We start from the raw sequence: 26,782 nt of genomic DNA, 5'->3' as shown, positions 1-26,782 counted from the left end.
TCCAATGGAGGGAAAGATGCATGACCTTAAGCCAACTACACATTTTGTAGAATTCCCTTCTTGGCATAATATGTAGGGGGCAAGTGCCTTGACTAATTAGAAGAGTTTTAAAAATGTTTCTGGGGTGGGGGATATACTCTTTTGATTTGCCTTAAGGAGAAAGTCTGCCCCCAGAGCATTAAGCAGCATTTTTTGGGTGGGGAAATAAGGGTTTAAGTGACTTGCCCAAGGTCACACAGCTAGTAAGTGTCAGTGTCTGAGGGCTGGATTTGAAATCGGGTTCCCCTGAATCCAGGGCTGGTGCTTTATCTACTGCTCACCTAGCTGCCCCCAAGCACATTTTTTTAAAAGACAAGCTTTATTGTGCTTTTGTTTTTTACCATGGCCCATTTCTTGATATCCTGAATGTCCTACTCCATCCTTCCTCAGATAAATCCTCCACTCTTTGTTTTTTTTTGTGTTGTTGTGTTGTTGTTGAGGCAATTGGAGTTAAGTAGACTGCCCAGGTCACACAGCTAGTAAGTGTTAAGTGTCTAGAGGCCGGATTTGAACTCAGAGGTCACCGGCCCTGGATTCAGGAGTACCTATCTACTGCACCACCTAGCTGCTCCCAAATCCTCCCACTCTTATAAAGAAAAGCCATTCAGCAAAACCAGTGGATACTATATGACTTCTATCTGACATCAGGTGACATATCACAGTGTATGAAACATCTTCTCCTGTAGTCCTCCACCTCCAAGCCAAGACATAGAGCTGCTGCCTCATGATCTTCTCCCAGGTCTAGATTTGTCGTTTGAATTACTTAGTGCTGGGCATCAAGTATGTTTTAACAGAAATTCTCAAGTAACAGCACCATGTCCCTGTTGTGGAAGGGAAATACTTGCCCCCTGTTTCTGGGACGTCCAGAGAGAAGCAGCTGCTGTCAGCTAAACACCCCACCTGCAATCTAGTGTTTGAACAGATTGGATTCTTCCCTGTTGTTAAGCAATCACTAAAACGTGCTGCTCTGAATCTGGTCCCTGGCAATGGTCTGATTAAGTGGGGGAAGTGAAAACCTCCTCATGGGATAATTAAATAAATATAGTGAGCCTAGCATCAGTCACTGTCTTCTTGGCTGATTTCATTTCTATGACCTGAGCAAAGGAGTGTTAGGGGAAAGGGTGGCAGTGGGGGGGGGATTGGTGCAGGGGGGGAATCCTTTCTTAGCAGTCAGTTACCCTGCTGAAATCCTGGCTTGGCTTCTTAATACCTGTATGATCTGGGGTAAGAGTTCACCTCTCTAGACTCCAGGTTTCTCAAAGGTCTTTCCTGCTTGTAATCCTCTGATCTCTATTTTGAATTTCTGTGATCTATGAAGTCCTGGAGGAGTTGATCCATGTCTCTTTCTAGAACTTCCAGCTCTGTCAGCAAAGAACAGAAGGAGTGGGGTGAAAAACTGGGGATATATGACCTGGTCTTTCCTTCTCCAACCTAGATGGCCTCACTGTAGGTGAGAGAATAGATTGAATTTACCATTCCTGGGGGATGATCCAGAATATTCTCTTGGATCTTATGGGTGAAGGGAGGGCAGTGGATAGGGATAACAGGAATAGACTGGCCATTCTCCTGCCAGGACTCCAGTACAAAGCATCGGGTGTCATTTAACAAGATGGCACCTTGGCCATGTGTCTCCAGAACATGTTGCATGGAGGCTGGCAAGATAGAAAGCCTAGTGGCAGAAAGTAGCCGACATTTCTATAGCACTTTAAAATGTTTTATATATGTTGTTTTATGTGAGCCTTGCAACAAGTACCACAGATATTATTCAATTCAAGAAGCATTTATTAAGCACCTCTTGCATTCCTAGCTCTGTCTAGGAACTGGGGATACAAAGATAAAAAAGGAAGCCCTGACCTCAAGGAGTTTTCACTCTACTGAGGCAGTCAACACATATATAGATGTGAGTACCAAATACACGTTGGATAGACAGAAAGTAATTTGGATGAGGGCAAAGGAGTACTAGCAACTTGGGGAATCAGGAAGGGCTTCTTGGAGGAAGTGGCAGGACAGCTGAGCCTTGAAGGGAGTTAAGACTCGCAGGCAGAGGTAAGGAAGGAGAGCATGCTAGGCAAGTAGAACAACTTGGCTGGAACACATGAGAGGGTAAGTAATGCGCACTCAGCCTGAGAAGAGAGGAGATGGGAAAGCCACCTTGTCAAAGGCTTTCAGTGCTGGAAAGAAAGTTTTGTATTTTACCCCAAAGACAATAGGGAGCCATTGATGCTTCTAGAGCAAGGGAATGAGATGATTGGACGTGTGCTTTAGGATCCTCAGTTTGGCAGCCTGTGTAGAGAATGGATGGGAGGGGAGAGATCCTAGTTGCAAGATAAGCTAAGAGACTCTCCATTTTATGGTCCAAGGCAAGAAGGAAAGTGGTCCTAAGCCTAGTAGGTGTCAGATGGGCCAGTGGATTCTAGGTCTTCAGGACTATGTGATTTCATGACACTGCCCTTCATGACCTGCTAGCCTCTGGCCTGTCCAAGTAGAAGGGTTATCACCGAGCCCTTGCCATGTGCCAAGATGCCCAGTGGGAAAGTCTAGCTGCCCTGAAACTTGGCAGGCTTCTTTGACTCTGCTTTGAAGATATTGTCTTCAACACATTTCCTCTTCTGGGCTTCTCGATCAGTTGTTTATTATTGTTTTTTTATTATTATTATTATTAATCATCCCTCCCACTCCCCATTTTGCTGCTTTCCTTTTTTTCTTCCAATAGCAATACCTGGTGGCCCACATTGATCCTAGCCCTAATTGCCTGGAGCCTCTGTGTTCATCATCCCCAGAGATACACAACTGAGCAGTTGCTGTGGTCAGACCCTGGCAATGCAGAAAATGTGTAATCAGTGGGATTGTTGCTTTTCCAGGGCAGCCCCACTTTGCTGGATGATGCTGGGCACCTTGTTCCTGTTCCTTCTTTCCTCCAGCAGATTGGTTCCTGAATATCCAGGCATGCATTGCATCAACTTTTTGTAAACCAGATCATATTTTTAATTCATCTAGAGGGCTTTGGAGTCAAAGAAATTCTCTAGTAAATTCCTTAGTTAAAGAGGGGATGGTTTAATGTAAAGAATTACTCAATAGAATATTGATTTTGTAATTTTTAAATTTTTTAAAAAAACTTTTTGGGGGGCAATGGGAGTTAAGTGACTTGCCCAGGGTCACACAGCTAGTAAGTGTCAAGTGTCTGAGACCAGATTTGAACTCAGGTACTCCTGAATCCAGGGCTGGTGCTTTATCCACTGTGCCACAGATTTTGTAATTTTTAAGTCCTCACCCATCCCTGTTTCTTTTTCTCTCCCTCCTTCCTCCTCCCTCATCCCATTTTCCTTCTCATGCCTGTAGTGAAACTAAGCAATTGACTTGGTCAGAAATGATAACTGATTCATCAAACCTGGGCTTTCAGGAACTGGAATTACTTCTGCATTTCTCATTACACAAGCCATTTAACCAACCCTTTTTTGTCACCTTCCTTCCTCACCATCTGTTTCCTCGTCTGTAAAATGGAATGCAAGAAACACGTATACATATACATTACACATTATAGGTACATAAGGCCAAATAGCTAATGAAAATGTGCATTGAGAATAACAATGTTTATAGACTCGTAAACCTGGAAAGACCTTTAGAGATCATCTCCTTCTATCCCCCTTTTTCAGGTGTGGAAACTGAGGTACGGAGAATTGAAGTGATTTTCCCAAGGTCACACAGTTCTTTAGGGGTAGAGGCAGGTTTTGGACCCAGGTCTCTATCTCCCAGCACTCATTCTAGCATAGCCCACTGCTGTTATAGTCAACTTTAGGACATTGAGATCATAATAACCAAAAGAAGAGGAACCCCTAAAATCATTTGTATTCATAACTATCATATATTGGTAAACACATTGCATTAGCATTCATTATTATAATAATAGTCTAATTATTCATGTCTTAATTACACATACTTCAAGGACCTGTGATTCCATCTGGAGATGCATAATCTTTTCACTGACCCAGATCAAAGGCTCTTTCCAACTTAGGCACATTATTTCCCTTCCTGAACTCTAAGGGTCAGCCATGTTGGCCTCACTCCTGACCCTCCGGTTCCGATGCCATGTCATTTCCATGGCTGTCCTCCATTCCTAGAAGACACTCTTTTCACCCCTGCCTCTAACAATCCATAGCTTCTTTCAAACCTTAGAACAAGCAAGACTTTGCACATGAAGCATTTCCCAATTTCCCCTTCCCTCAGCACTAGCGTTCAGTCAAGTTACCTTGAATTTATTTTGTATGTCTTGTTATGGATTTACTTATGTCAACAAGTGCCTGGCACGTAGTAGGCACTTAAGAAGTGTGTTTTGCCTTTTTTTGCATGTTATTTCCCCTGTTAGAATGTGAGCCTCTAAAATATAGGGCATATTTTGTATTTGTCTTTGCATCTCCATCATTATGCCTCATGCATATTACAGTGGAAAGAATACTCTGGAGACATACAAATTTTACCTCTGCCTCTTGCTGCCTCTGTGACCTTGGACAAGTCACAGCCTTGACGTTTTAGTTCTTCATCTGTCAAATGAAAGACTTGGAAAAGATTCTCTTGAAGGGCCTTCTAACTTGAGGTCTGTGAATGGAGACCCCAAGAGAACGGGTGTAATTTAGGAAAGCCCTGCATAGCGAATCTCTTTCTCAAGAGGGTGACACTAGTACTATGCACTTTGGGATTCTCCTCTTCTGTGTAGATGTGCATGGATCATCCAGCCAGTGTTGGCAACACTTCAACCAAATCAAAAAGATGGGCCCAAATTTCTTGAACTTTCTGGGCTTGTGCTATTTTAAAACAATATGAAACAATTTCAAGCAATGTAGGTTCTCTCTTTATAAGAAAGGCTTTTCTTACCAAAGTGACAGTTTTCATCTGTGACCAGAATAGTCTCCATTTGATGGAGTTCTGACAGTTCTGGCCTGAGAAGCTGTTAGTGTTATTACCATGGACACAGGCCGCTTGGAGGCTGCTCACATATGTGACCTGTCAGCAGTATTGGCTCATGTCAAACCTTGGCTCTGCCTGGGTCGATGTCGTCATGGAGCAGGAGTACCATGATTGAATCCCCTGACTTCATTAAGAGCACCCCAGGCTCTTACAGTGATCCTTTTCTAAATGCAATGTACCAGCTCCCCCATTCTATCTATCTATCTATCTATCTATCTATCTTTTTGGAAAAGAAATATGGAATGCTTCACGAATTTGCGTGTCATCCTTGCGCAGGGGCCATGCTAATCTTCTCTGTATCATTCCAATTTTAGTATATATGCTGCCAAAGCAAGCACCACTTTGTTTTTAAAACAACTATTTTCCATATCTTTCAGCAAAGTTATTGAGTTTCTTAGGAACATACATTCAGAGCTGGAAGATTGAGTGTCAAAGGTGGGATTTGAACCCAAGTCCCCTGACTCCAGTGTCAGTCCTCTCCCCTGTCCCACACTGTTCTTTGCTTCATTCCCTCCCTCCCATGGCAAGGCAGAGATTGCCTGCATCCAAGATATTTATTTTCCTCCTCCCCATCCCCCAATCTGTTGACTTTCTTTTTTTTAACCACTATGGTGGCACCACAGTAAATAAGAATGCTGGGTCTTGAGTCAGGAAGATGTGAGTTCAAGTTTGACCTTACATGTACTAGGTGTGTCATCCTGGGAACATCACTTTACCTCTGTCTACCTCAGTTTCCTTGACTATAAAATGAGGATAATAATAGCCTCTATTTTCCAGGGATGGTATGAGGATCAAATGAGATAATATTTGTAAAAAAAACTTAGTATAGTGCCTGGTATATAGCAAGTGCTTAATAGATTCTTATTTTTACTGTCTCTCCCTCTTTTTTAATATTGGTTCACTAAGGATATGCAACAGGTGAAAAAGAAGTTGCCTTCCTTCCATCATTCTCTTCTTTTACCCTCTGCTTTACTCCCCCATCCCCCATCTATAAATAGCCCAAAGACCTGCAACCTTTTGCGATCATGAAGTAATGAATAATTAAAAACCCGGAGGAATAGACATGGATTAAATTAGGCACTTAATTTCTGCAAAATATAGAGAGCAGTTTATGGTGTCCTGTGCAAATCAATGAGTCACAGTCGATTACTTCAAGCATTAAGGAAGCCAAGGTTTGACTTGATCTGGGATGAAAGATGTTTAATCATCAGCCCTGAAAAAACAAAATTCAATGTGCTAATGAATATCAGATGTTAAAGACGACGGCTTCTATTTCACTGTTCAATTGTTCAAGGCTGGGAGTTCCTCCCTTGACCAGCAGGATGGGCCTGGGCCTGTATTTTTTTTAGTAGTCAGCAAAGTTGCTGCTAAATAAAATGTCTTATTGATAACAACCTACCTTTTTATACCGTGTTGAAATTTGTTTCCGTTTTATCATCAACTTAGCTCTTCTGCAAGTGAGGTGGAAAACCAACAAATTGAACTTCCTCGTGATCTGCATAGAGGGGAAAAAAATTCTCAGCCAGAGAGATTCTCCAGTGCTCAAGCTACTCCAGGGGACTTGAAGTGCTTTAGAAAGCAATGAATGGTTGATAGTTAATTAATCACCAGATCTTTTGGGCCCTTGGGTGGACCGAGGGCAGGACAGTGGTCATATAATCCTTCAAAAATCCTTCAAAAAACACTTCTTGAAGAACTCTTGGCAAACCAATTTCAGCCACCATCTCATGAAAATGGGTCAAGAGTGTGTGTGTGTGTGTATATATATATATATATATATATATATTAATGTGATCATCAGAGCCATTCCAATCCCAGTCAGGCTACAAATTAGCCTCTGACAGCAAGAGAAAGAAGTGCTGCAATCAGAGCCCAGTTCCCTGCTTAAAAGTACATATTGACCCATTAAATCATAGTTTTAATAAAGAAGCACCAATGAATAATTTTTGGAGAGGTTGAAGTCCAACTCTTAGATTTAATTATAAACTTGTACATTATTGTAAGTAATAATACCATATTTCATGATTTTACTGTTTATAAAAAATCTTATTAGGTTCTCAACACAACCCGCTAAGGTGGGCCAGGATGATGATGGTATCCTTGCTCTACAGATGAAGAAATTAAGATTCTGAGAAATTAAATGTCTTGCCAAATTCTACTTGGCAAGTAAATGGTAGAGTTGGGACTGAAGGCCAAGTAGAATCAGGGTCATAAATCTAGAATTGGAAGAAATCTCAGAAAACATTTAGTCCAATCCCCTCCTTAAAACTTAAAAAAAAAAACCCTTCACTTAACAAATACCAAACAATGAGTGTTTACCCACACCCACACCCACACATGTGTATGTATGTATATGTGCGCACACACATGTATTATATGTGTGTGTGTAGAGAGTCTACATGCTACTTTCAAAGCTGTCCTGCTTATCTGCGTTACCTTCTGAACTTTCTTCTTTTCGATTCTGTCCATTTTCTTTTAAATGCATCGATAAGACTTTCTTTTGGGGGGGAAAGGGAAGAAGGCAACACTATCCTTAGCCACCTCCTTCCTTTCAAATCTCACCCTTCAACTTGATAAAAGAAAAACAAAACCCTTGTAACAAACATGTGAAATGTTCTAGTCCATAACCCTCTGTCAGGAGGTGGGTGGCACTTCTGAAATGGTGGTTGGCCATTGAATTTATGACTTATAAAGTCCGTCAAAAGTGTTTTACTCTATCATGTTGATATTGTATAAATTATTCATCTGTTTCAATTCACTTTATTCTGCATCAGTTCATATAAGTTTTCCCAAGTTTCTCTGGAACTATTCCTTAGAGTGCAATAATATTCCCTTATATCCATATTTCACAATTTGTTCAGCTTCTTCCCAACTAAAGGATATTGTGATAGATTTACTGAAACCAAAAGCTGCTATAAATATGTTTTGTACATGTATGTATATGTATTCCCTTTGGGGGCATAGGATTAGTATTGGAATTGCTGAATCAAATGATACACATAGTTTAGCAACTGTGTGGAAATAATTCTAAATGATTTTTAAGAATGTTTAGACCAATTAATAACTACACTAACAATGTATTTGTCTCTGTTTTCCCAAAGCCTCTTCAACAGATGCCCCTTTCTTTCTTTCTTTCTCTCTCTCTTTCTCTCTTTCTCCATCTCTCTCTTTCTCTCTCTCTCTTTCTCTCTTTCTCCATCTCTCTCTCTTTCTCTCTGTCTCTCTCTCTCTTTCTCTCTGTCTCTCTCTCTCTGGGTCTTTTTCTCTTTCTGTCTCTTTCTCTCTCTCTCTCAATGGTTTTTTCTCCCAACTTTAAAGAAACTGAATCATCTTTTATTCTCAATACCTTTCAATTATTTATGTGACAATATAGTCTTTTTTGGTGAAATCATAAATCAATTTTGAAGAAATCTCAGAATGAAAAGATTTGAAATTAATGGAAATCTTTGAATACCTGAAGATAATTAATTTCTTTAGATAGAAAATGACTGGCATTTGGAATGAGACCATCAAATGGTTAGACCAAAGGGCAAGGCTGACACTAAATTAGCAGAGTCAAAATCTAAAGATTGCAATTACATGCAATTACAACAACCACAATCTAATATTTAAACAAGATGCCAACTCTGAAAAGTGGGAAACATAAACAAGACTGATTCCAATGGCCACTTTTTAAGAGAAGCTAGACCAATACAAAATAAAAGTCATAATGAAAAGGAAATGAGCCAGGAACCACCTCAGGCAGCAAACACTTGACTTTTTTGCCAAGCAGAAAGATACAGAAGCCGAGGACAATACTCATTTAGAATGTAAGTTTATTTGCAAAATATGACAGTGAATGATGAAATATCAGATATCACCTTTCCAAGTAGCAAAAAAAAGCAGTGAAGTAGAAAATGAGATTGCAGGAAGTCCAGCTTGAGATCCGACTCAGCCAGATGACCCCAAAAGTACGTGTAGATAAACATGGAGAGTAAAAAATAAATATCTAGTGAAACATCTATCAGAATTTTTACAGTGAAAAGAACAGTTAACATTTTCATAGCACTTTAATGCTTTCAAACAGCTTTTCCTTTATGTTACCCTTTGAGCCTAAAAACTCTGTGAGGAAGGTACTATACTTACTATCACCCTTACTTCACTGATGAGGAAATGGAGTTCAAAGATCCATACTGAGGAAATTCATACTATACAATTATCAAGGATTAGAATTGTTCTTCTTAGCTCCCAAGAGAGAACTGGGAGCATTGAGGATATGTTTGGGGTGTGTGGGTATAAGGAGAGAAGTTGAAGAGTGTTAAGATATAGAATTAATATAATGAAAGACTTCCTATTAATTAGGGCTATCCCAAAGTGGAATGGGATGCCCTGAGAAGTAGTGGGTTGTTCTTCACTAGAAGTTTTGAGAAAATGAAATGAATGTTCATTTGTTAAATATGTTGGAAGAGGGTAATTTTGGGGGGTAAAATGAGACTAGATAATCTCCAAGGTCATCATTGAGTTTACATCTCTGAGATTCTATGATTTGATGATGGTGAGGTTGGGGTTTTTTGGGTAAAGTTGTTGGGTTCTCATGAGGTCTACCACCTTCCAAGTGTTTTTATGAAGTTATTAATGATAAACAGGTGTGAGGCTCGTGAGTAATCAACAAGTTTTTAGTCTTTTTTTGAATTTCTTAAACAGAAACCCTGTTTTCCAACATATTTTTCCATCATCTGTGCCTCCATTGAAGCCAGTGGGTACTGAAGCTTATATTGACTGGATTTGGAGAATTTTTTCAAGTTCTTCCTAGAATTTCCCTGTTTCTTCCTTTGCAATGAATGTGGGCATCTAAAGTGTAATTAGCTTTCATGATGGTCCCCTTGCCCATGATCATTATAAATATTGTAAAGACAGATGGTCCAATTCCTTGTTGCTTTTGGTTTCCTAATAGAAACAACTCTTCCAACTGATTTATTCATCTCTTAGAAGACTATCTGTGAACCATTATTCTGTCAATAAACATGAAGTGAAATGGATCTACCAGATAGCTAGGTGGCGCAGTGGATAAGTATATTAGACTTGGAGTCTGGAAGACCTGAATTCAAATCCTGTCTCAGATATTTACTAGCTTTGTGACACGGACAAGTCACCTAATCTCTCATTCTCAGTTTCCTCATCTGTGAAATGGGAATGACAATAATAGCACCTACCTCACAGGGTTGTTCTTTGAGACATCACAAGTAAAATGCTTTGCAAATCTTAAGATACTATGAAAATACTTCTAGCTATATTGCCACAACTTCCTTTTGGTTTCTGGTTTCTTTTGTCATGAGAATGTCAGTGTATATATGGGTTCAGATCTCTGGTGTTCTATCACTTTGTTAGGCACTGCTCAAAGATCTCACATTTAGTATGCTTATGTCAAGTTTGTTTGTTTCTTTCTTTCAAATGTGGAACGCTTCATGAATTTGCATGTCATCCTTGCACAGGGGCCGTGCTAATCTTCTCTGTATCTTTCCAATTTTAGTATATGCGCTGCCAAAGGGAGCATGTCAAATACTGTCAGTGCAACAATTATTTAATAGAAATAAAATTTTCGAATTGAAAGGAATCTCAGTGGCCATTTAGATCATCCCCAGACCTGAAAAAGGAATCTTTCTCTGACCTACTCTATTATATGCAATACTTTGGGTATGCAAAAATAAAAACAATGTAGTCCTTGGCATCAAAAGGCTCAGGTAGTCTAGAAAGTGTGGGATTCTTTATAATCTCTGTTCCCTCCTTGGTTACTCTGCCACCATTTACTGCAGGAGTTGAAGGGAGTGAAAAAGGAGGGAAAGGATACTACAGCGAATTGAAGACCATTTTGTATCTTGGTTAGCTTCATGGGTGTCATGGCCAAAATTTCATTGGGTTATCACTTTCTGCTGACCAGCTTCTCCATACTAAGCAAAGTTGCTGTTGGGATACTCCAAGTTTTCCTATCTCAGTAGAGTTTACCAGAGTTTTTGTACCAATGGCTTAGCCTAGAAGACTCTTGGGCCATCTCCCCACCATGATGAGATGTAGGCATAGCATTATTCAGTAGTGGAGGACCACATGTGTATCCTCTGCTTAATCTAGAAATCCAAGCACAATAGGGTAATCTGCAATTTAAATACTGAGAGCTCTTTTCATAACTGAATTTGGAGGAGGCGTACATAATGCAATTGTTAAGGTACTACTGCATTTGCTTTTCTTCGAAAATCAAGCCATATGATTGTTGGGGAAATAACAAAAGAGCAAAACAGAAGGGAACAATGTTTGCTTTGAATATTCATAACAAAAAGCTCACTCCTACATCCCAGAATAGACTCATGGGTTCATAGAAAGTTGGAATTAGAAGATTCTTTTAGGAATTCTTAATCTAGGGTGCATGAACCTGTGTTGTTTTTTTCCATTGATAACTGTATTCCAATTTTATTGGTGTCCTTCGTAATAAAATATATTTTCTGCATTTAAAAATATTATTCTAAGAAGGGTCCATGGACTCCATCATACTATCAAAGAGGTTCAGGACATACAAAAAGATGAATCACTAATAATAATAATAAGAAGAAGAAGAAGAACAGCCAACTAATATTTCTGAAACTCTTCAAGGTTTACAGAAACAAAATTACAACTCTTTCATTTTATCTTTACAATGCATCTAGGCAGCAGTTGCTGCTATTATGCTCATTTTGCAGTGTTTTTGCAGACCCTTATCTATGGTCAGACAATAAGTGTCTGAGGCCAAATTTGAAATCAGGCCTTCTGATTCCAGGTTTAGTGTTTAATCCACTGTACCACCTAGCTGCCTACATATTCCTGCCCTAGTCCAGTCCTCTCATTTTTCATATAAGGAAATGGAGTCACAGAGAGGAGATTTATGGACTTGTCTCCTCGGTAGATTGATTGTAAATCCTTGAGGACAGGGACTGCTGCATTTTTGTCTCTGTATCCCCAGCACTGACAATGCCTGGTATCTAGTAGTTGCATAATAATTTTTTTTTTGATTGACCTACAACCTGCCCCAAGTAAAACTTGCCAATGTTCACTTTTGGGAGAAAACTTGATAACAGCTGGAGTTGTATCCAGTGGGTTATTGTGTCATAGTTCTATGGATCACTGATTTGTAATGAGGAAGTGAAAAGGAAGCAAGCCTCATTGTTCTGCCTGAATCTTTGATGAGCAGAGAACAGAATGAGCCAGCCCAGAATCCTCCACACTGGCCGGATGGCAGGTGGTCTTTGAATGCAGGTTTGTTCCAGTCTAACCTCCAGTATTTGCAATCAAAGCCCATGGTAGCCTGTGAGGTTTGATGGGAAGTCCATGTTTTATATTCCAGAGCAGTATTTTCAACCCTGCACATATTGCTCCCCAAGCTGGTTCTTAGTGAGCTCTCTGTAAGCAGCAAGAGAGGCATCATGAAGTTCCTGCAGGGACCCTGTTAACCCTAGACACACGTTTCTGTGCTGACTTTGAATCTCAGTTGTCTTCCGAGGGCTGTTTTTCGTCCCCGAGTACTAGAATGCATTTGGCCACCTGGCCTTCCCCAGAGATGTTATTTTCATTACTTGGTTCACCATGGGCTGCCTAGAGTGACTTAGGCAGGTGGATGCCAAATAAGTGTCCTTATTGCATTACTCCAAGAAAGTGATGCCCTTCAAATTTATTTGTTTAGGCATGTGGTCCTAGTTCTTATGTATAGGTGATTTTGCCAACAGATATCTCTCTACTTATGCTAGGGCAGAGCACAGTGGCATGAATAATCTGAACAAGTGTCTTTAAAAAGCCTTGGGAGGCAAAATGGCAGAGTGGATAGAGAGCTGGCCATGGAGTCAGGAAGCCCTGGGTTCCAGTGTTGCCTCTGATACTGTGTGACCCAGGGCAAGTCACTTAACTCCTCAGTGCTCTAGACACCTCTATAAGAGTATTAAGTTACAGACCTGTTCATGACCTGCACAGATGGAGAGGATTCCCCAAACCCGGTCCTGGAAGAAATGTGTGTTTTTAAAAAATTACCTTTATTATGTCAATTATGTCAATAATTGCCTAACAGTAAATTAAAATACTTGAAGTCAAATAATGGAGACAGCCCTAACTATGGAGGGGCAAGGAAATTGCCTAGTATTCTCCATCTCCTGTTGACTACTTCCTAATTTCCCAGTCCACGTGAAGGATAATGGTCATTGTTTCTCAGAGTAGACATTTAAACTAGTATAGTAACTACCAAAGCAACACTTATGGGTGTGTGTGTGTGATAAATTCTTCCTCCCCATTTTGCCATCACTTTAATGATAGATCACAATTACATAGACTTTGATTGGTAAAACACTTCACATACTTCTCATATCACATGCCAACCCTACAAGGGAAGTGTTATTTTCATTCTCATCTTACAGATGAGAAAACTGAGGCTCAGTATCTATGTCTTACTGTAGCACATGATCTTTATGCAACATATATCGAGAATAGTTTTTTTGTTTTTTTGTTTTGTTTTGCGGGGCAATGGGGGTTAAGTGACTTGCCCAGGGTCACACAGCTAGTAAGTGCCAAGTGTCTGAGGCCGGATTTGAACTCAGGTACTCCTGAATCCAGGGCCAGTGCTTTATCCACTGCTCCACCTAGCTGCCCCTATTATTAGATCTTTTCACTGGCATTCAGGTAGAATAGTTTTTGTGTTGAATGTTAAAGTAGCCCTGCCCTTCCTTTTCCTAGTTGAGATAAATCAGATAGGATTGCCTATCAAGTGTAGGGAGTCCACCACTTTTACATATGTACTTTCTCATTTAATGACCAGCAAAGAATCCATTAGTATGAAGTAAGCCCGGCTAGGTGAGTTCCTGATTCCAACTATGACTTAGTAGATAAGGCCTGAGGAGCACTCTGAGGCTTCCATTATTAAGAGATATTGTTCTAATAAGTCTCTTTCTTGAAAAAGAGAAACTTTTAACTTCAGTTATGTAGTTTGTTTTAAAAAGGGTTATCTTCATATAACATATGAGTTGCATGGGAGATTGATGAAGATTTGGCTCTTACCTCTGACACAGATTAGCTGGGTGATACTACGCAAGTCGCTCTATTTCTCAGTGCTCTAGCTAGCTCTTTAGGCCTGTAAAATGCAGAGAAAATGTCCACCTGAATTGGTAGAGGACATCTCCTCATCATGAGAGTTCCCAAAACAATAAATTACAGGTCTGGTTCCTGCAATTCATTTGAAATTTATTGTGGTGTATGGTGCAAGGTGTTGGTCTAAACCTAATTTCTGCCAGACTGCTTTCCAGTTTTTTCAGCAATTTTGGTCAAATAAAGAGCCCTTATTTCAAGAATTGGTATTGGGCTTATGAAACATGACATTATCATGTACTGTTTTCTCTGGGTATTGTTAATTTAATCTGTTCCACTGATCATCTTTTCTATTTTTTAACCAGTACCAAACACTTCTGATGATAACCACTTTGTAATTTAGTTTGAGATTTGGTATTGCTAGATCTCCTTTACTCTTACCTTACAATATATACCTATGTATCTATATCTATATATGTATACATTTTTATATGCTGTATATGTATATATGTGTGTACATAAAATATACTAACAAAACAGCTATATCTGTGTTCCCGCCTGCATTTTTTGTTCTTTTTTATACATTTAAAATAATGCTTTATTCATACCCTGTTTTTCCCCCTGCACATGATAACTCCCCTGCTCACTGTAAGTAAAAGCCTTCCTATGTAAACAATACATATTATAGTCCAGGTAACAAACACATTGACCATATCTATGAATACAAATCTCTCTCTGTCTGTTGAGTATATTACCCTTCTAACAAGAAATGGGAGGTGTGATTTCCTTGTCTGTTTTTTGAAGTCACTGTTTGCTTTTTTGATCAGAGTTCTGAAATCTTTCAAAGTGGACTTTCTTCATATAACTGTGGTTGCTATCCTTTACATTGTTTTGGTCCTGTTCATTTCCTTTCTATATCAGCTCATATATGTCTTTCCATGTTTCTCTGAATCCATTTTATTTGTTATTTCTTAAAGTGCAATAATATTCTATTACATTCATATGCCAAAATATATTCAGTCACTTTTGGACTGATAGATAACTATTCTGTTTCTAATTCTTTGCTACTACAAAAAAGTGCTGCTATAAATATTTTGGTACAAAAGTGCCTTTTTCCTCTAACCCTGACCCTCTTGGGATATGTGTCTACTAATAGCATCTTTGGCATGAAGAATATTTATAGCTTAGTGACTTTAGGGCTAGTTAATAAAATGTCAAGAATTTCAAGGAAAATAGTGAAAAAAAAAGATGAGTGAAAGAAAGGGTTCTAGCAGTACTAGATGTCAAACCAAACTACAAAGTAGTTATTATCAAAACTATTTGGTACCAGTTTTAAAAAATGGAAAAGTTCATCAGTGGAGCAAATTAGATTAACGAGACTCAGAGATAATTCAACATGATAGTGTAATGTTTGGCAAACCCAAGAATGCCAACTCCTGGCATTGGTTGTTGTCCTTCATTTTCAAAGAGGACCAAAATGATTCGACTATGTTGAGATCAAGGTACAATGTGTCTGACTGTGCCTGAGCAAACCAATATGAGCTCAGAAGGCTCTACCACAGGTTAGTACATATGAGCATTTGGAGTGAAGATGCCTCTAAATTTGGGCATGTCTTATTTCTTTTGGACTATTGCAGTTCTGTTTTGCTCATAGAGCACAGCACCTTCATTGATGTGGGCACGCCATGCTAGGTGGTCCCGTGCCAGTGTCTCCCATGTCTCACAATTGATTCCAAAGTTCTTCAGAGAGATCTTGAGAGTGTCCTTGTTTTACTTCTTCTGACCTTTGTGTGAGCACTCAACTCCTAGGGGAAGGACTCCATATTTGACCAAAACTGCTGAAAAAAGCTGGAAAGCAATACTGTAGAAATGAGGTTTAGATCAGCATCTTACACCATATGCCACAACAAATTTTGAATACTTACCTAAATATTAAAGGTCATATCATAAAAGAAAAAAAAGAAAGTGTATATATGTATATATACATATATATAGTCTATATATCTATGTCGTTGTACTAAGGGAAAATAAATTTTAATATATAGACATATATGTCTCTATATAGTCATATACCTATAAAACTAAATGTATATATGTGTATGTATAGCTCTACATATATACATTGTGTGTCTATATGCATAGATATGCATGTATGTATGTGTATATATGTGTGTTAGCATACACACTGTTTTTTTCCCCTTAGTGCTTTGTATTAACTTTGTATTAATCTCATTATGTAAAGATCAATTTTTATTTTAGCTTAAAAATCACTATGATGAGCTATTCTCATGCAATTTCATTACATCAAGGGATTTTTTTTTTTTTTTGGTATTAAATGTAGAATCTTTTAGTCAGAGTTTGTGGCATGCTTAAGGTCATAGTGTCAGAGGCAATACGTGAACTCCTATTTTCCTCCAATTAGAATTTAGTGTTACTAGAAGGGGATTAAATAGTCAAATTATTATTGATTACCATATGAGAGCCATTATTGCTTACCACAAGATCAAAGGCTGAATATTAGTCAATTAAAAATATTTGCCATAGCCTTGTAGTTATAAACAATCCACTCTTTTGGGCTATGAGCTTCATGAAGTTAAGACTGTGCCTTATCTAAACCTCACATCTCTCTCTGTGCCCAGCTCAGTGTTCTGCATATAATAGACTTTTGTTATCCATTTTTGAACTATTAGAGAAAATTACATTTAAGAAAATTCTTAGGCCAAAGACTTGAAAGATTCAGATTTGAACTCTCAATTATTTCTTGGATATTAATATTTAAAGAGTTTCTAACCTATAAATGTTGTATATTAGCTTAACTTGCACAGACTGAACTGCTTTATGGCTCTGTATGGAGGGACTGTTTTTGCAGTTCTTAAAAAAACCCAAACAAATAAAAGTTCAATCTACCAACAGAACAGCTGGTCAGTCACATGTTATCAACATAACATGGTCTAAAGGTGAATCCCTTTCCTGGTCCACCTGAGTGCTTAATGCTGCTTTTATTGCATTTTCAGCTGTATTACTATACTGAGCCATTGGCTATTTTTCTGTAAAATTGGTACACACACATAGAGTATCTGCCTGTCTGTCTATCTTTCATCAATCTGTCTTTCATCTTTCTCTACCTATCATCTACCTATTATATACCAATCACCTACCTACCTAGTTAAAAAGTAATACCAATGGGGCAGCTAGGTGGCGCAGTGGATAGAGCACCGGCCCTGGAGTCAGGAGTACCTGAGTTCAAATCCGGCCTCAGACACTTAACACTTACTAGCTGTGTGACCCTAGGCAAGTCACTTAATCCCAATTGCCTCACTAAAAAAAAAAAAAAATGTAATACCAATACATTGGAGTTGGCTTTCAATATCCCAGGAGACTTTTATACAAATAAACAGCAGTAGTCCTGGAAGCTTAATAATATGGGCATTCTGCCATCTTTTTACCTATCCTTGCTTGATCAGCCTGAGGTCCTCTTGTCCACACCTTCCTGCCATTTCTACTGTGTATCTCTTGATGTACATAGTTGTTTGCACTTTGTTTCTCTCATTAGAATGTGAGCCCTCGGGGGCTAGGTGGTGCAGTGGATAGAGCACCAGCCCTGGAGTCAGGAGTACCTGAGTTCAAATCTGACCTCAGACACTTAACATTTACTAGCTGTGTGACCTTGGGCAAGTCACTTAACCCCAATTGTCTCACTAAAAAAAAAAAGAATGTGAGCTCTTTGAGGGCAGGGACCATGTTTTTGCCTTTCTTTGCATCCCTAGCATTTAGCACAGGGCCTGGCCCAGTGCAAGTGCTTAATAAATGCCTTTTGACCGATTGCATGGAAATTCTACACATAGGATCCGACTAGTTCCCTGGCGAACCTTCTTACGTTTTTGACATTGTGTAGATTATTCCTTCATTGGCCCTTCTGTTTTTTTCCACTCAGTTATGTTTCTTTGCTACCTTTCCAGTGTTTCTGCATAATTTCTAGATTGTAATGTGTTGCAGCCTGCTTGTGTTCCCCTTTTTAACTCTCTATTTCCTTTTGGATGATTTTTAGCTTCTGTACCCAGGATCTGTAGCTTCCTGCAATTCCAAAAATTATCCACCATCCCTGGAGAATATTGGTGTTAAAAAGATGTGCCTTTGTTTCAGAGACAATTAGGCAGCACACACTTATTAAGGGCCTTTTGTTTACTAGACGTTGTGCTAGGGACACAGAGACAAAGCACAACTTCCCTTGCCCTCAAGAGCTCTCTTGTCCATTTTCATCCTAAACACCACGGGATCAAACAAGGCAAGCTTTCACTCATATGAGAGGGCACCTCTTAGATGTTCACTGGGGTTAATTTTGATATCATTAATTTAGCGAAGTCTTGTGTCATTCCAGTCGTGTACAACTCTTCACGATCCCACTTGGGGTTTTCTTGGCAGAAATACTTGAGTGGTTTGCCATTTCCGTCTCGAGCCCATTTCACAGATGAGAAAACTGAGGCAGTCAGGGTTAAGTGACTTGCCCAGGGTCACTCAGCTAATAATGGTCTGAGGCTGAACTTTAACTCGTGAAGATGAGTCTTCCTGACTTTAGGCTCTGGCGTTCCATCCACTGCACCACCTGGGTGTCCTATTTAGCAAAGTATAAAAGCATCATTTGAGATCTGTATCATTAAAATAGAACAGTTGTGATGAGAAGAAACAGGACAGTCACTGTGGTAAGTGAATTTTCTATTAAAATGCTGAGGCAACTGAAATTGTTGCCTATTGAAGGCTCATTGTTCTCTGCACAACCCTCCCCCCTCCAAATAAAAAACCTTTCAGAGAACCTGGGTTAAATCCTGCTTCTGCTCCTTACCACTTTTGTGACCTTAGACAAGTCACTCCATCTCTGCAGGCCTCAGTTTCCTCACCTGCAAAGTGCAGGGGTTAAACCAGATGACCTGCAGGGTTGCTTCTAGATCCAGATTGGTGATTCTTTTACGAAACAAAACCTTAGTGTAGCTTCAGTGGATCTGCAATGGCATGAACCCAGTGCTTGGCACCAGCCACAAAGGGGAGCATAGGCAATGGGATAATAAACTTAAAGCTTAGGACTTAAAATCAGGAGTCTATCACACATTGGTTTAGATGCAGGGCCTCCTTCCTTTTTTTTTCTTTTTCATTAAGAATGTGTAGGGGCCTGGGGCAGCTAGGTGGCTCAGTGGATAGAGCACCGGCCCTGGATTCAGGAGGACCTGAGTTCAAATCTGGCCTCAGACACTTGACACTTACTAGCTGTGTGACCCTGGGCAAGTCACTTAACCCCAATAGCCCCGCAAAAAAAAAAAAAAAAAAAAGAGTGTGTAGGGGCAGCTAGGTGGCACAGTGGATAAAGCACCAGCCTTGGATTCAGGAGTACCTGAGTTCAAATCCGGCCTCAGACACTTGACAGTAGTGTGACCCTGGGCAAGTCACTTAACCCCCCATTGCCCTGCAAAACAAAACAAAAAACATTAAGAATGTGTAGACAGGGGCAGCTAGGTGGAGCAGTGGATAAAGTATTGGCCCTGGATTAGGAAGACCTGAGTTCAAATGTGGCCTCAGACACTTGTCACTTATGACATTGGGCAAGTCACTTAACCCTCATTGCCCTGAAAAAAAAAAGAATGTGTAGACAACATTATAGAGGTGCAGCTTAAGCCCAGAGAGGTTAATAGACTTGTCCAAAGTCTATTTGGAATTTTGAAAATATAGGAGCTCCTCAGTTTGACTTCATTGCTTTCATGGCTACTGTCATGAACCTTGGTCTGATGAGTTGTTCATGTATTGGACTTTCTGGGCTTAGAAAGAAGCAGGATCCAGTCTGTGACTCGGACACACAGGAAAACTTACTGGTCTACATTTTGCTGTTGTTCATAGTTGTTTCTTATCAGGTAAAGAGTGGGGAATTTTCTTTCCCTCAAGTACCAGTAGCATTTCCAAACTATGGCCTTAGGAAAAGCTCTAAATAGGATTTCAGCTTCTGTATGTCATTATTATGTTAATAATAATATTACAATGAATATTTTATATATAATGTGATTAATATAATAATGATAATGACGGTAACATTAAAGCAGAGATTTTGAGCTAGAAGGGACCTGAGAGGGACTTTAAAGTCTAAGTTCTGTTGCCCTGATTTCACATGAGGGAGACTGCAGGCACAGGACTGTGCCAACTGACTCTGCCCGGGATCACATAACTTTTTCTTGGTGTTCATTCAATTCAGTTGTGTCTGACCTCTTTGTGATCCCATATAGAGCTTTTCTTGGCAGAGTACTGGACTGGTTTGCCATTTCCTTCTCCAGGTCCTTTTTACAAATGAGGACAAACTGAAGGCAACCAGGGTTTAAATGACTTGCCCAGGATCACACAGTAAGTGTCCGAATCAGGATTTGAATTCAGGTCTTCCTGACTCCAAGTTTGGCATTCTATTCATTATGTCATGCTGTCTGACTTAGACCACGTGACTTGGGGCAAACGACTTTGCTCCTTTTAATTTCAGTTTCTTAATTTATAGGATGGAATGATAAACCAGACCACTAAACTCACACAGCTGCTGTGATGTTCCAACAATATTATATGCATATGAGCTGTCCCTCCTCTCAAGCAGGCCTTAAGTTGTCACTAATAATCACAGACATTCTTAGGGAGAATGACAGAGGTTTTATCTACAATGACAGTGGTTTTCTCTTGGGTACCAATTAATCATCAGTTAATTTTTAAAAACTCCCTTCTTCCTCCTTTAGTGTCTACTCCTTTCAGAAGTTCAGACGACCATTGCCAAATCCTTTCCTGGCCATTTCGTAACCAAATTATTTGCTTTGACTGTCCCTCCAAAGTCATTTCCTTAATCATCTTTTTGCCTTTTCTCTGAGCTTCCCCTTAATGACTTTCTCTTTCTTATAGCCTGGTGTCTCTAACGAGACATAATCTTCTGGCTTCCAGCTTGGTAGATTATTTCAGAGGTGATAGAGAAGAGCATCTTCCTCCCTTCCCCCTTCCTCTCTCTTCCCTTCTTTCCAATTCTCTCTCTTCTCTGCATGTGGGTGCCTCTTTCCCCTCCCTTCCTCTCCTCTTTCCTTCCAGCCCTCTGCTAATCTCCCGAATGCCACACAGGTCAAACATCTCAAGGGGGAAACGGCCTTTGTTGTTCCTATTAGGGTGTTCTTTTACAAAGATAGACACTTCAGGCAAAAGGCTACCAAAAGAGCGGAAGTGGTTTCCCCAGGCAGCTGCTTGCACCCAACTTCCAAGAGTGCTCAGAAGCCTTTGGAAAAAAGAGGCTTCTTGCCTCAGGTGGGGAGCTGGCTTCTTTGAAACTGGTTTATTTCTGGCTCTGAAGCCTTTTGCTTCTCTATCTGTTCTTCAGGCTTGCTTGACCACTCCTTAACTTTGCCCTTAGAGGCTTCACTCAGGCATTCTCCTGTTTCTTTCTCAGGATTTGAGCAAACCACAGTTCACTTTGGGCAGAGAATGAGCAGCATTTGACAGGAGAGGGTTTTCCAAGTGCTCGGAGACCCAATCACACAATTCTTTGATCCAAAGATTATGTCAAAGCAACTACTGAAGTTCTTTTTATTCTGGGGGGAAACTCCCATACTTCTGTGCTCTATTTGGAGCTAATGGGAAAAGAAATGGCAAAGATTTTGGAGCTATTGACGCAGCATAAAAGGATAGTCTGGGACTTGGGCTCTTCCTCTCTATTCTTTCTTCCCCTTAATCTTTTCCTTAATCTCCCTTTTCCTTCCTTCCTTCCTTCCTTCCTTCCTTCCTTCCTTCCTTCCTTCCTTCCTTCCTTCCTTCCTTCCTTCCTTCCTTCCTTCCTTCCTTCCTTCCTTCCTTCCTTCCTTCCTTCCTTCCTTCCTTCCTTCCTTCCTTTCTTTCTTTCTTTCTTTCTTTCTTTCTTTCTTTCTTTCTTTCTTTATTTCTTTCTTTCTTTCTTTCTTTCTTTCTTTCTTTCTTTCTTTCTTTCTTTCTTTCTTTCTTTCTTTCTTTCTTTCTTTCTTTCTTTCTTTCTTTCTTTCTTTCTTTCTTTCTTTCTTTCTTTCTTTCTTTCTTTCTTTCTTTCTTTCTTTCTTTCTTTCTTTCTTTCTTTCTTTCTTTCTTTCTTTCTTTCTTTCCTTTTCTTTCTTTCTTTCTTTCTTTCTTTCTTTCTTTCTTTCTTTCTTTCTTTCTTTCTTTCTTTCTTTCTTTCTTTCTTTCTTTCTTTCTTTCTTTCTTTCTTTCTTTCTTTCTTTCCTTTTCTTTCTTTCTTTCCTTTTCTTTCTTTCTTTCCCTTTCTTTCCTTTTCTTTCTTTCTTTCCTTTTCTTTCTTTCTTTCCTTTTCTTTCTTTCTTTCTTTCTTTCTTTCTTTCCTTTTCTTTCTTTCTTTCTTTCTTTCCTTTTCTTTCTTTCTTTCTCCCTCTCCCATTATTCTTGTGTTTTTTTTGTTTGTTTTTTGTTTTGCAGGGCAATGAGGGTTAAGTGACTTGCCCAGGGTCACACAGCTAGTAAGTGTCAAGTGTCTGAGGTCAGATTTGAACTCTGGTCCTCCTGAATCCAGGGCTGGTGCTTTATCCACTGCGCCACCTAGGTGCCCCTCCCATTCTTCTTTCTTCTACTTTTTCTATCTCCTCCCTTCCTCCCTCCTCCCTCCCTTCCTTCTATCATTCTTACTTCCTTTTATCACCCTCTTCCTCTCTTTCTCCATATCCCCTTCCCTTAACTTCTCCCTCCCTGCCTCAGCTTTTATATGAGTTGGTACCTTCCTCGTTAGAATCAGTAGGGCCCCTGGGGGCCCTCTGGATACCCCATTTTTCTCAGCTCAGTCTACTTTCAAGCAGCAGCAATTCCTGTGCCATCATCCCTGGAATTGCACATGCCACCTCAAGGGGAGGCTGGGAAGCTGCCAGCCTAAATGTCAGGCAAAGGCAAAGGAAGTGGAAGGTTAGTTTAATTCTCCCTTAAGGGAGAAATTTAATAATAATAATAATATTAATAACAATAAATGTAGTAAGAAGACCTGAGAACTAAAAACTCTATCTAGACTAGAAGGTGGGTGTAGGGGATGGGGAGGGCACTTTTATTCCCAAAGTGAAAAATCTCCGGCTGGACAGCTCTTTTCAGGGGCTGCCTTTTAGCACTGACAGCCTTGCTTAATGCCAACCCCTCTATGGTCTGTTTACCCGTCTGGGATCTCCACTGCCTGTGTAGTTGCCATGGTGATACAAAGCCATTGGTTAGCACTGTTATTTGGGATAACACATTTAGCACAGTTGGGGTAATGTTATAGAAGAATCCATACACTGTATGCAGAGGCTCCCTGCCTCCCCAAATGGATGAAGTTATGATGGGGCATCATCACTGGGGAAGATCTCTAGGCCAATTTATTTTGAAAAAATTAGAAATGATTTTGATGTTTTTATCCTCTCCCAAATAGCGGAAGATATATACATGTGTGCAATTCTCCCCAGTTTCTTGGGATATCCTAAAATGCTGTTAATGAAGCCTGTTTTCTATTTCTCTGCAAGCACAGCTTGAGTTTGACAAAGGAAAAATGAATTCTCTCTTCATTTTTCTGCCCATGGATGGTTTATAGAATCATGGACCCTCCAAAACCTGCTCCCCTAACGTCCCTTTTCAGTCTTTACCTCCCTTCATGAGTTTCCACAACCTAGCCCCACAAGACTAGACCCCTGAACTAGACCTCTCCATCGACCTGTTCCCCTGCACACATCGGGCCCCATCCGTGGCATGTACTTCTCCCTCATCGAGAGTAGCTTCATGTGTGGAAGAAGAAGTCAGAGGGACATCAGAGGACCTTTTCCTGTGACTTCCAGGCTTAGCTTCCATTCTCCTCATCAGTAAAGAGAAGGTCTTGGAGGAGATGATGTCTAAGTCCCCTTCTGGCTCTAAATCTGTGCTCCTCGGAGTCTGCCCGTCGTGATCCTAGGATAACAGGCCTTGGGAAACAGAGGTTGTCAAGTCCCATTCCCCTCATGAGGATTCAGCGAACTTACATGAAGTCAAACAGGTGATATACGGCATAACTGAGATCGGAATCAGATCCAGTCTTTGTCCTGGGAACTCTGCATCTAAAATCTAGCCCCCTTTCCACTGCAACATACTGCTTTTTCACTTTGGGAAGGGCTAACTGCATGGTGGCCAGAGGAGGGTGACCCAGCAGGTCCCTGAGATCCTGGCACATGATGGTCAATGAAAGGAACTGGGGATGCCAGCCCCACTAGTGTATAAAAAGCTCTGCTTGGTGGGTACGATAACTGTCTTCAAATAAATGCTTGCTGGACTGACAGATATTTCAAGGTTTATCCTCCGTAAGAAGGGTTTTCCATTGGCTTTTTCTTGTTCTTAGGAGGACAGGACTGGGAGCGACGTGTGTGTTGGATGGAGAGAGGACTGTACTTGGATCCTTGAATTCGTACGTCACCCTGACCCGCGGTTTGATCCTGACTCTGCACCTTCCCTTCTTATGGGACTTTGGTTACAAATCACTCACTGCTTCTGAGCCTCAGTTCCTCCTCTATAAAATGAGATTCTTATCCAACTCTAGATCTATGGTCCTAAATTGCATAGAGGCTAATTTCACCCTCAACATGTGGGAGAACTTTTTAATATATTAGAGCCAACCCAGAGTGGAAAAGGCCTACCCTCAGGAGGGAGTGGGTCTGAGTGACCGCTTGTTTGAGATATCATAAAGAGGAATGTAACGCAAAGAAAAGGTATGGATTTGGATCTTTGGAGGCCACTCCTATGTTTGGAATGCTTCAGACATGAAACATTTTTAAAATTCTGGTACAGATATTGGTCACTGTTATTAATGCCATATTTTTGCTTCCATTTTCCCCCATCTGAGCTACCTCTGAGGACACTCCCTTTGAATTCCATGAGTCAGTTAAGCATACCACTGTTTCAAGCCAGCTGTGACTCCCTTGTTTCTAGGGCTTAATGTTCCTCCATTGAATACCAGGCAGACAATATCAGCATCCCCTGTCCCCATTAATACTATCCATTTAGAAGAAGAAGAAAAAGGTCACAGGAGGCTGGCTTTTGTTTCTCCTGCACATGTTTACTTTATGTTAGACAAAGCAACCCTGATTTCAAATGGTGTGATTAGTCATGCAATTAGCCAACCCTACTTGGAGAATTTGTCATGCTCGGAGTTCCAGGGGATCATGTCAGATCCGAGCGAACGCTGGCTACAGTGAGATGGTCTTTTGCCAGATGATTATAGATCCTTAATTTCCTTCATTTGGACCCTTCGTAGTTTTACCAATTTCACATCCACCAAGGAGGTTTTAGCATGCTTGGTATATTTCCCAGAGACATAATCTGGGATAGAGAAACAACTTCTTGAATCTCTTTTTAAATCTCTGTTTGTAATATAAACACTCTGCTAAGTACAGTAGGTATTGTCAATATATCATTAATAAAGAAGTAGAATTCTCCCTCTTCCAGATTTCTCTTTTCATTGCTATATACGTGCATGGCCTTCAAACTCATTTGGAGACTATAATAATAATGATAAACTTATATACTGTTTTGTGCTTAGATACAGTAACTTAGTGGAGGTCATGCAGTCATATGAGCCAGCTAAGTTAATAGTTGTTATCCCTATTTTCAGTAGTTTCTCCAGTCATATCTGACCTTTTGTGACCCCATTTTGGGGGTTTCTGGCAAAGATATTGGAGTGCTTTGCTATTTCCCTTTGTCTAGGTCATTTTACAGATGAGGAAACTAAAGCAAACAAGGGATTAAGTGACTTGCCCCAGGGGCACACAGCCAGTAAGTGTCTGAGGCTGGATTTGAACCTCATAAAGATGAGTCTTCCTGGTTCCATGGCTGGTGTTTCTATGTACTCACCACCTAGCTTTCCCCTATCCTTATTTTATTAAGACAAGGTAACACGACACCTAGAAAGTTAAAGGTGACTTGCTTAATATAAGTAAGCATCAGAGCTAGGTCTTCAAGCCAGGTCTTTTCATGAAATCCAGGTCTAGTGATGTTCTGCCACCAGAATACAGCCCTCATTCAGTTGGCCAGGCTGTTGGGGATGTAAAGGCAGAAATGAAATAGTCCCTATTCTCAAGGAGCTTGCTCTTCTTTCATGCTTTGTTCTTGAAGAGGGTAACATTGGGAGCAAACGACATGACTGGCATGGAATGAGCATGATGAGCCACTTGCTCCTGTGCCAGGCTCCTACTAAGCTATGGCTAAGAGAGGCTGTGTATCCCTGCCCACGTTCTAAGACAAACACATGGCAGGGACTAGGAGACGGGGAAAACATGGACACCAATAATGTATAATATAAGATGGTGGCTAGGGAGAGGGACCCAAACTGGTGTTCATTGGGTGTAGGAAATGCTCTCTCCTTACGAAGGTCATCCTGTGCTCCTCTACTTAGAGAGGATGACTTAGGGTTTTGAAAAGTGAAGTGACTTGCCTAGGGTCTTATAGCCATTATGGGTTAGAGGTAGAACTTTAAGGAAGGTCTTCCTGAATCCACTATTACACTTTCCTCCTCCTCAGTTTATATGTTATCATACACACATGTATGTACATATATATACATATATACACACATATATATTTATGTGTATGCCAGACACTGTGTTAAGTCCTTTATAATTATTATCTCATTTGATCCTCACAACAACCCTGGGAGGTAGGTGCTATTATCCACCCCCCCCTTTTTTGCAGATGAGGAAAT

At 40.2% G+C, this 26,782-nt stretch overlaps 1 protein-coding gene and 2 non-coding genes across 4 annotated transcripts in view; 1 reads left to right on the top strand and 2 right to left on the bottom strand.

Annotated features, from left to right (window-relative positions):
- CPNE4 (copine 4) overlaps nt 1–26,782 on the top strand; it is a 441,978-nt gene that overhangs the window by 49,762 nt on the left and 365,434 nt on the right. The gene's annotated exons all lie outside the window — the stretch shown is intronic.
- Nucleotides 5,233–5,339, bottom strand: LOC122730290. Its single transcript, XR_006353475.1, has one exon. It is a non-coding gene; the product is annotated as a U6 spliceosomal RNA (small nuclear RNA).
- LOC122730169 lies at nt 10,428–10,532 on the bottom strand. Its single transcript, XR_006353383.1, has one exon. It is a non-coding gene; the product is annotated as a U6 spliceosomal RNA (small nuclear RNA).

This window comes from Dromiciops gliroides, chromosome 5 (assembly GCF_019393635.1).
Source record: "Dromiciops gliroides isolate mDroGli1 chromosome 5, mDroGli1.pri, whole genome shotgun sequence".
Lineage (NCBI taxonomy): Eukaryota > Metazoa > Chordata > Mammalia > Microbiotheria > Microbiotheriidae > Dromiciops > Dromiciops gliroides.
This window is presented reverse-complemented; position numbering and strand designations above follow the sequence as displayed.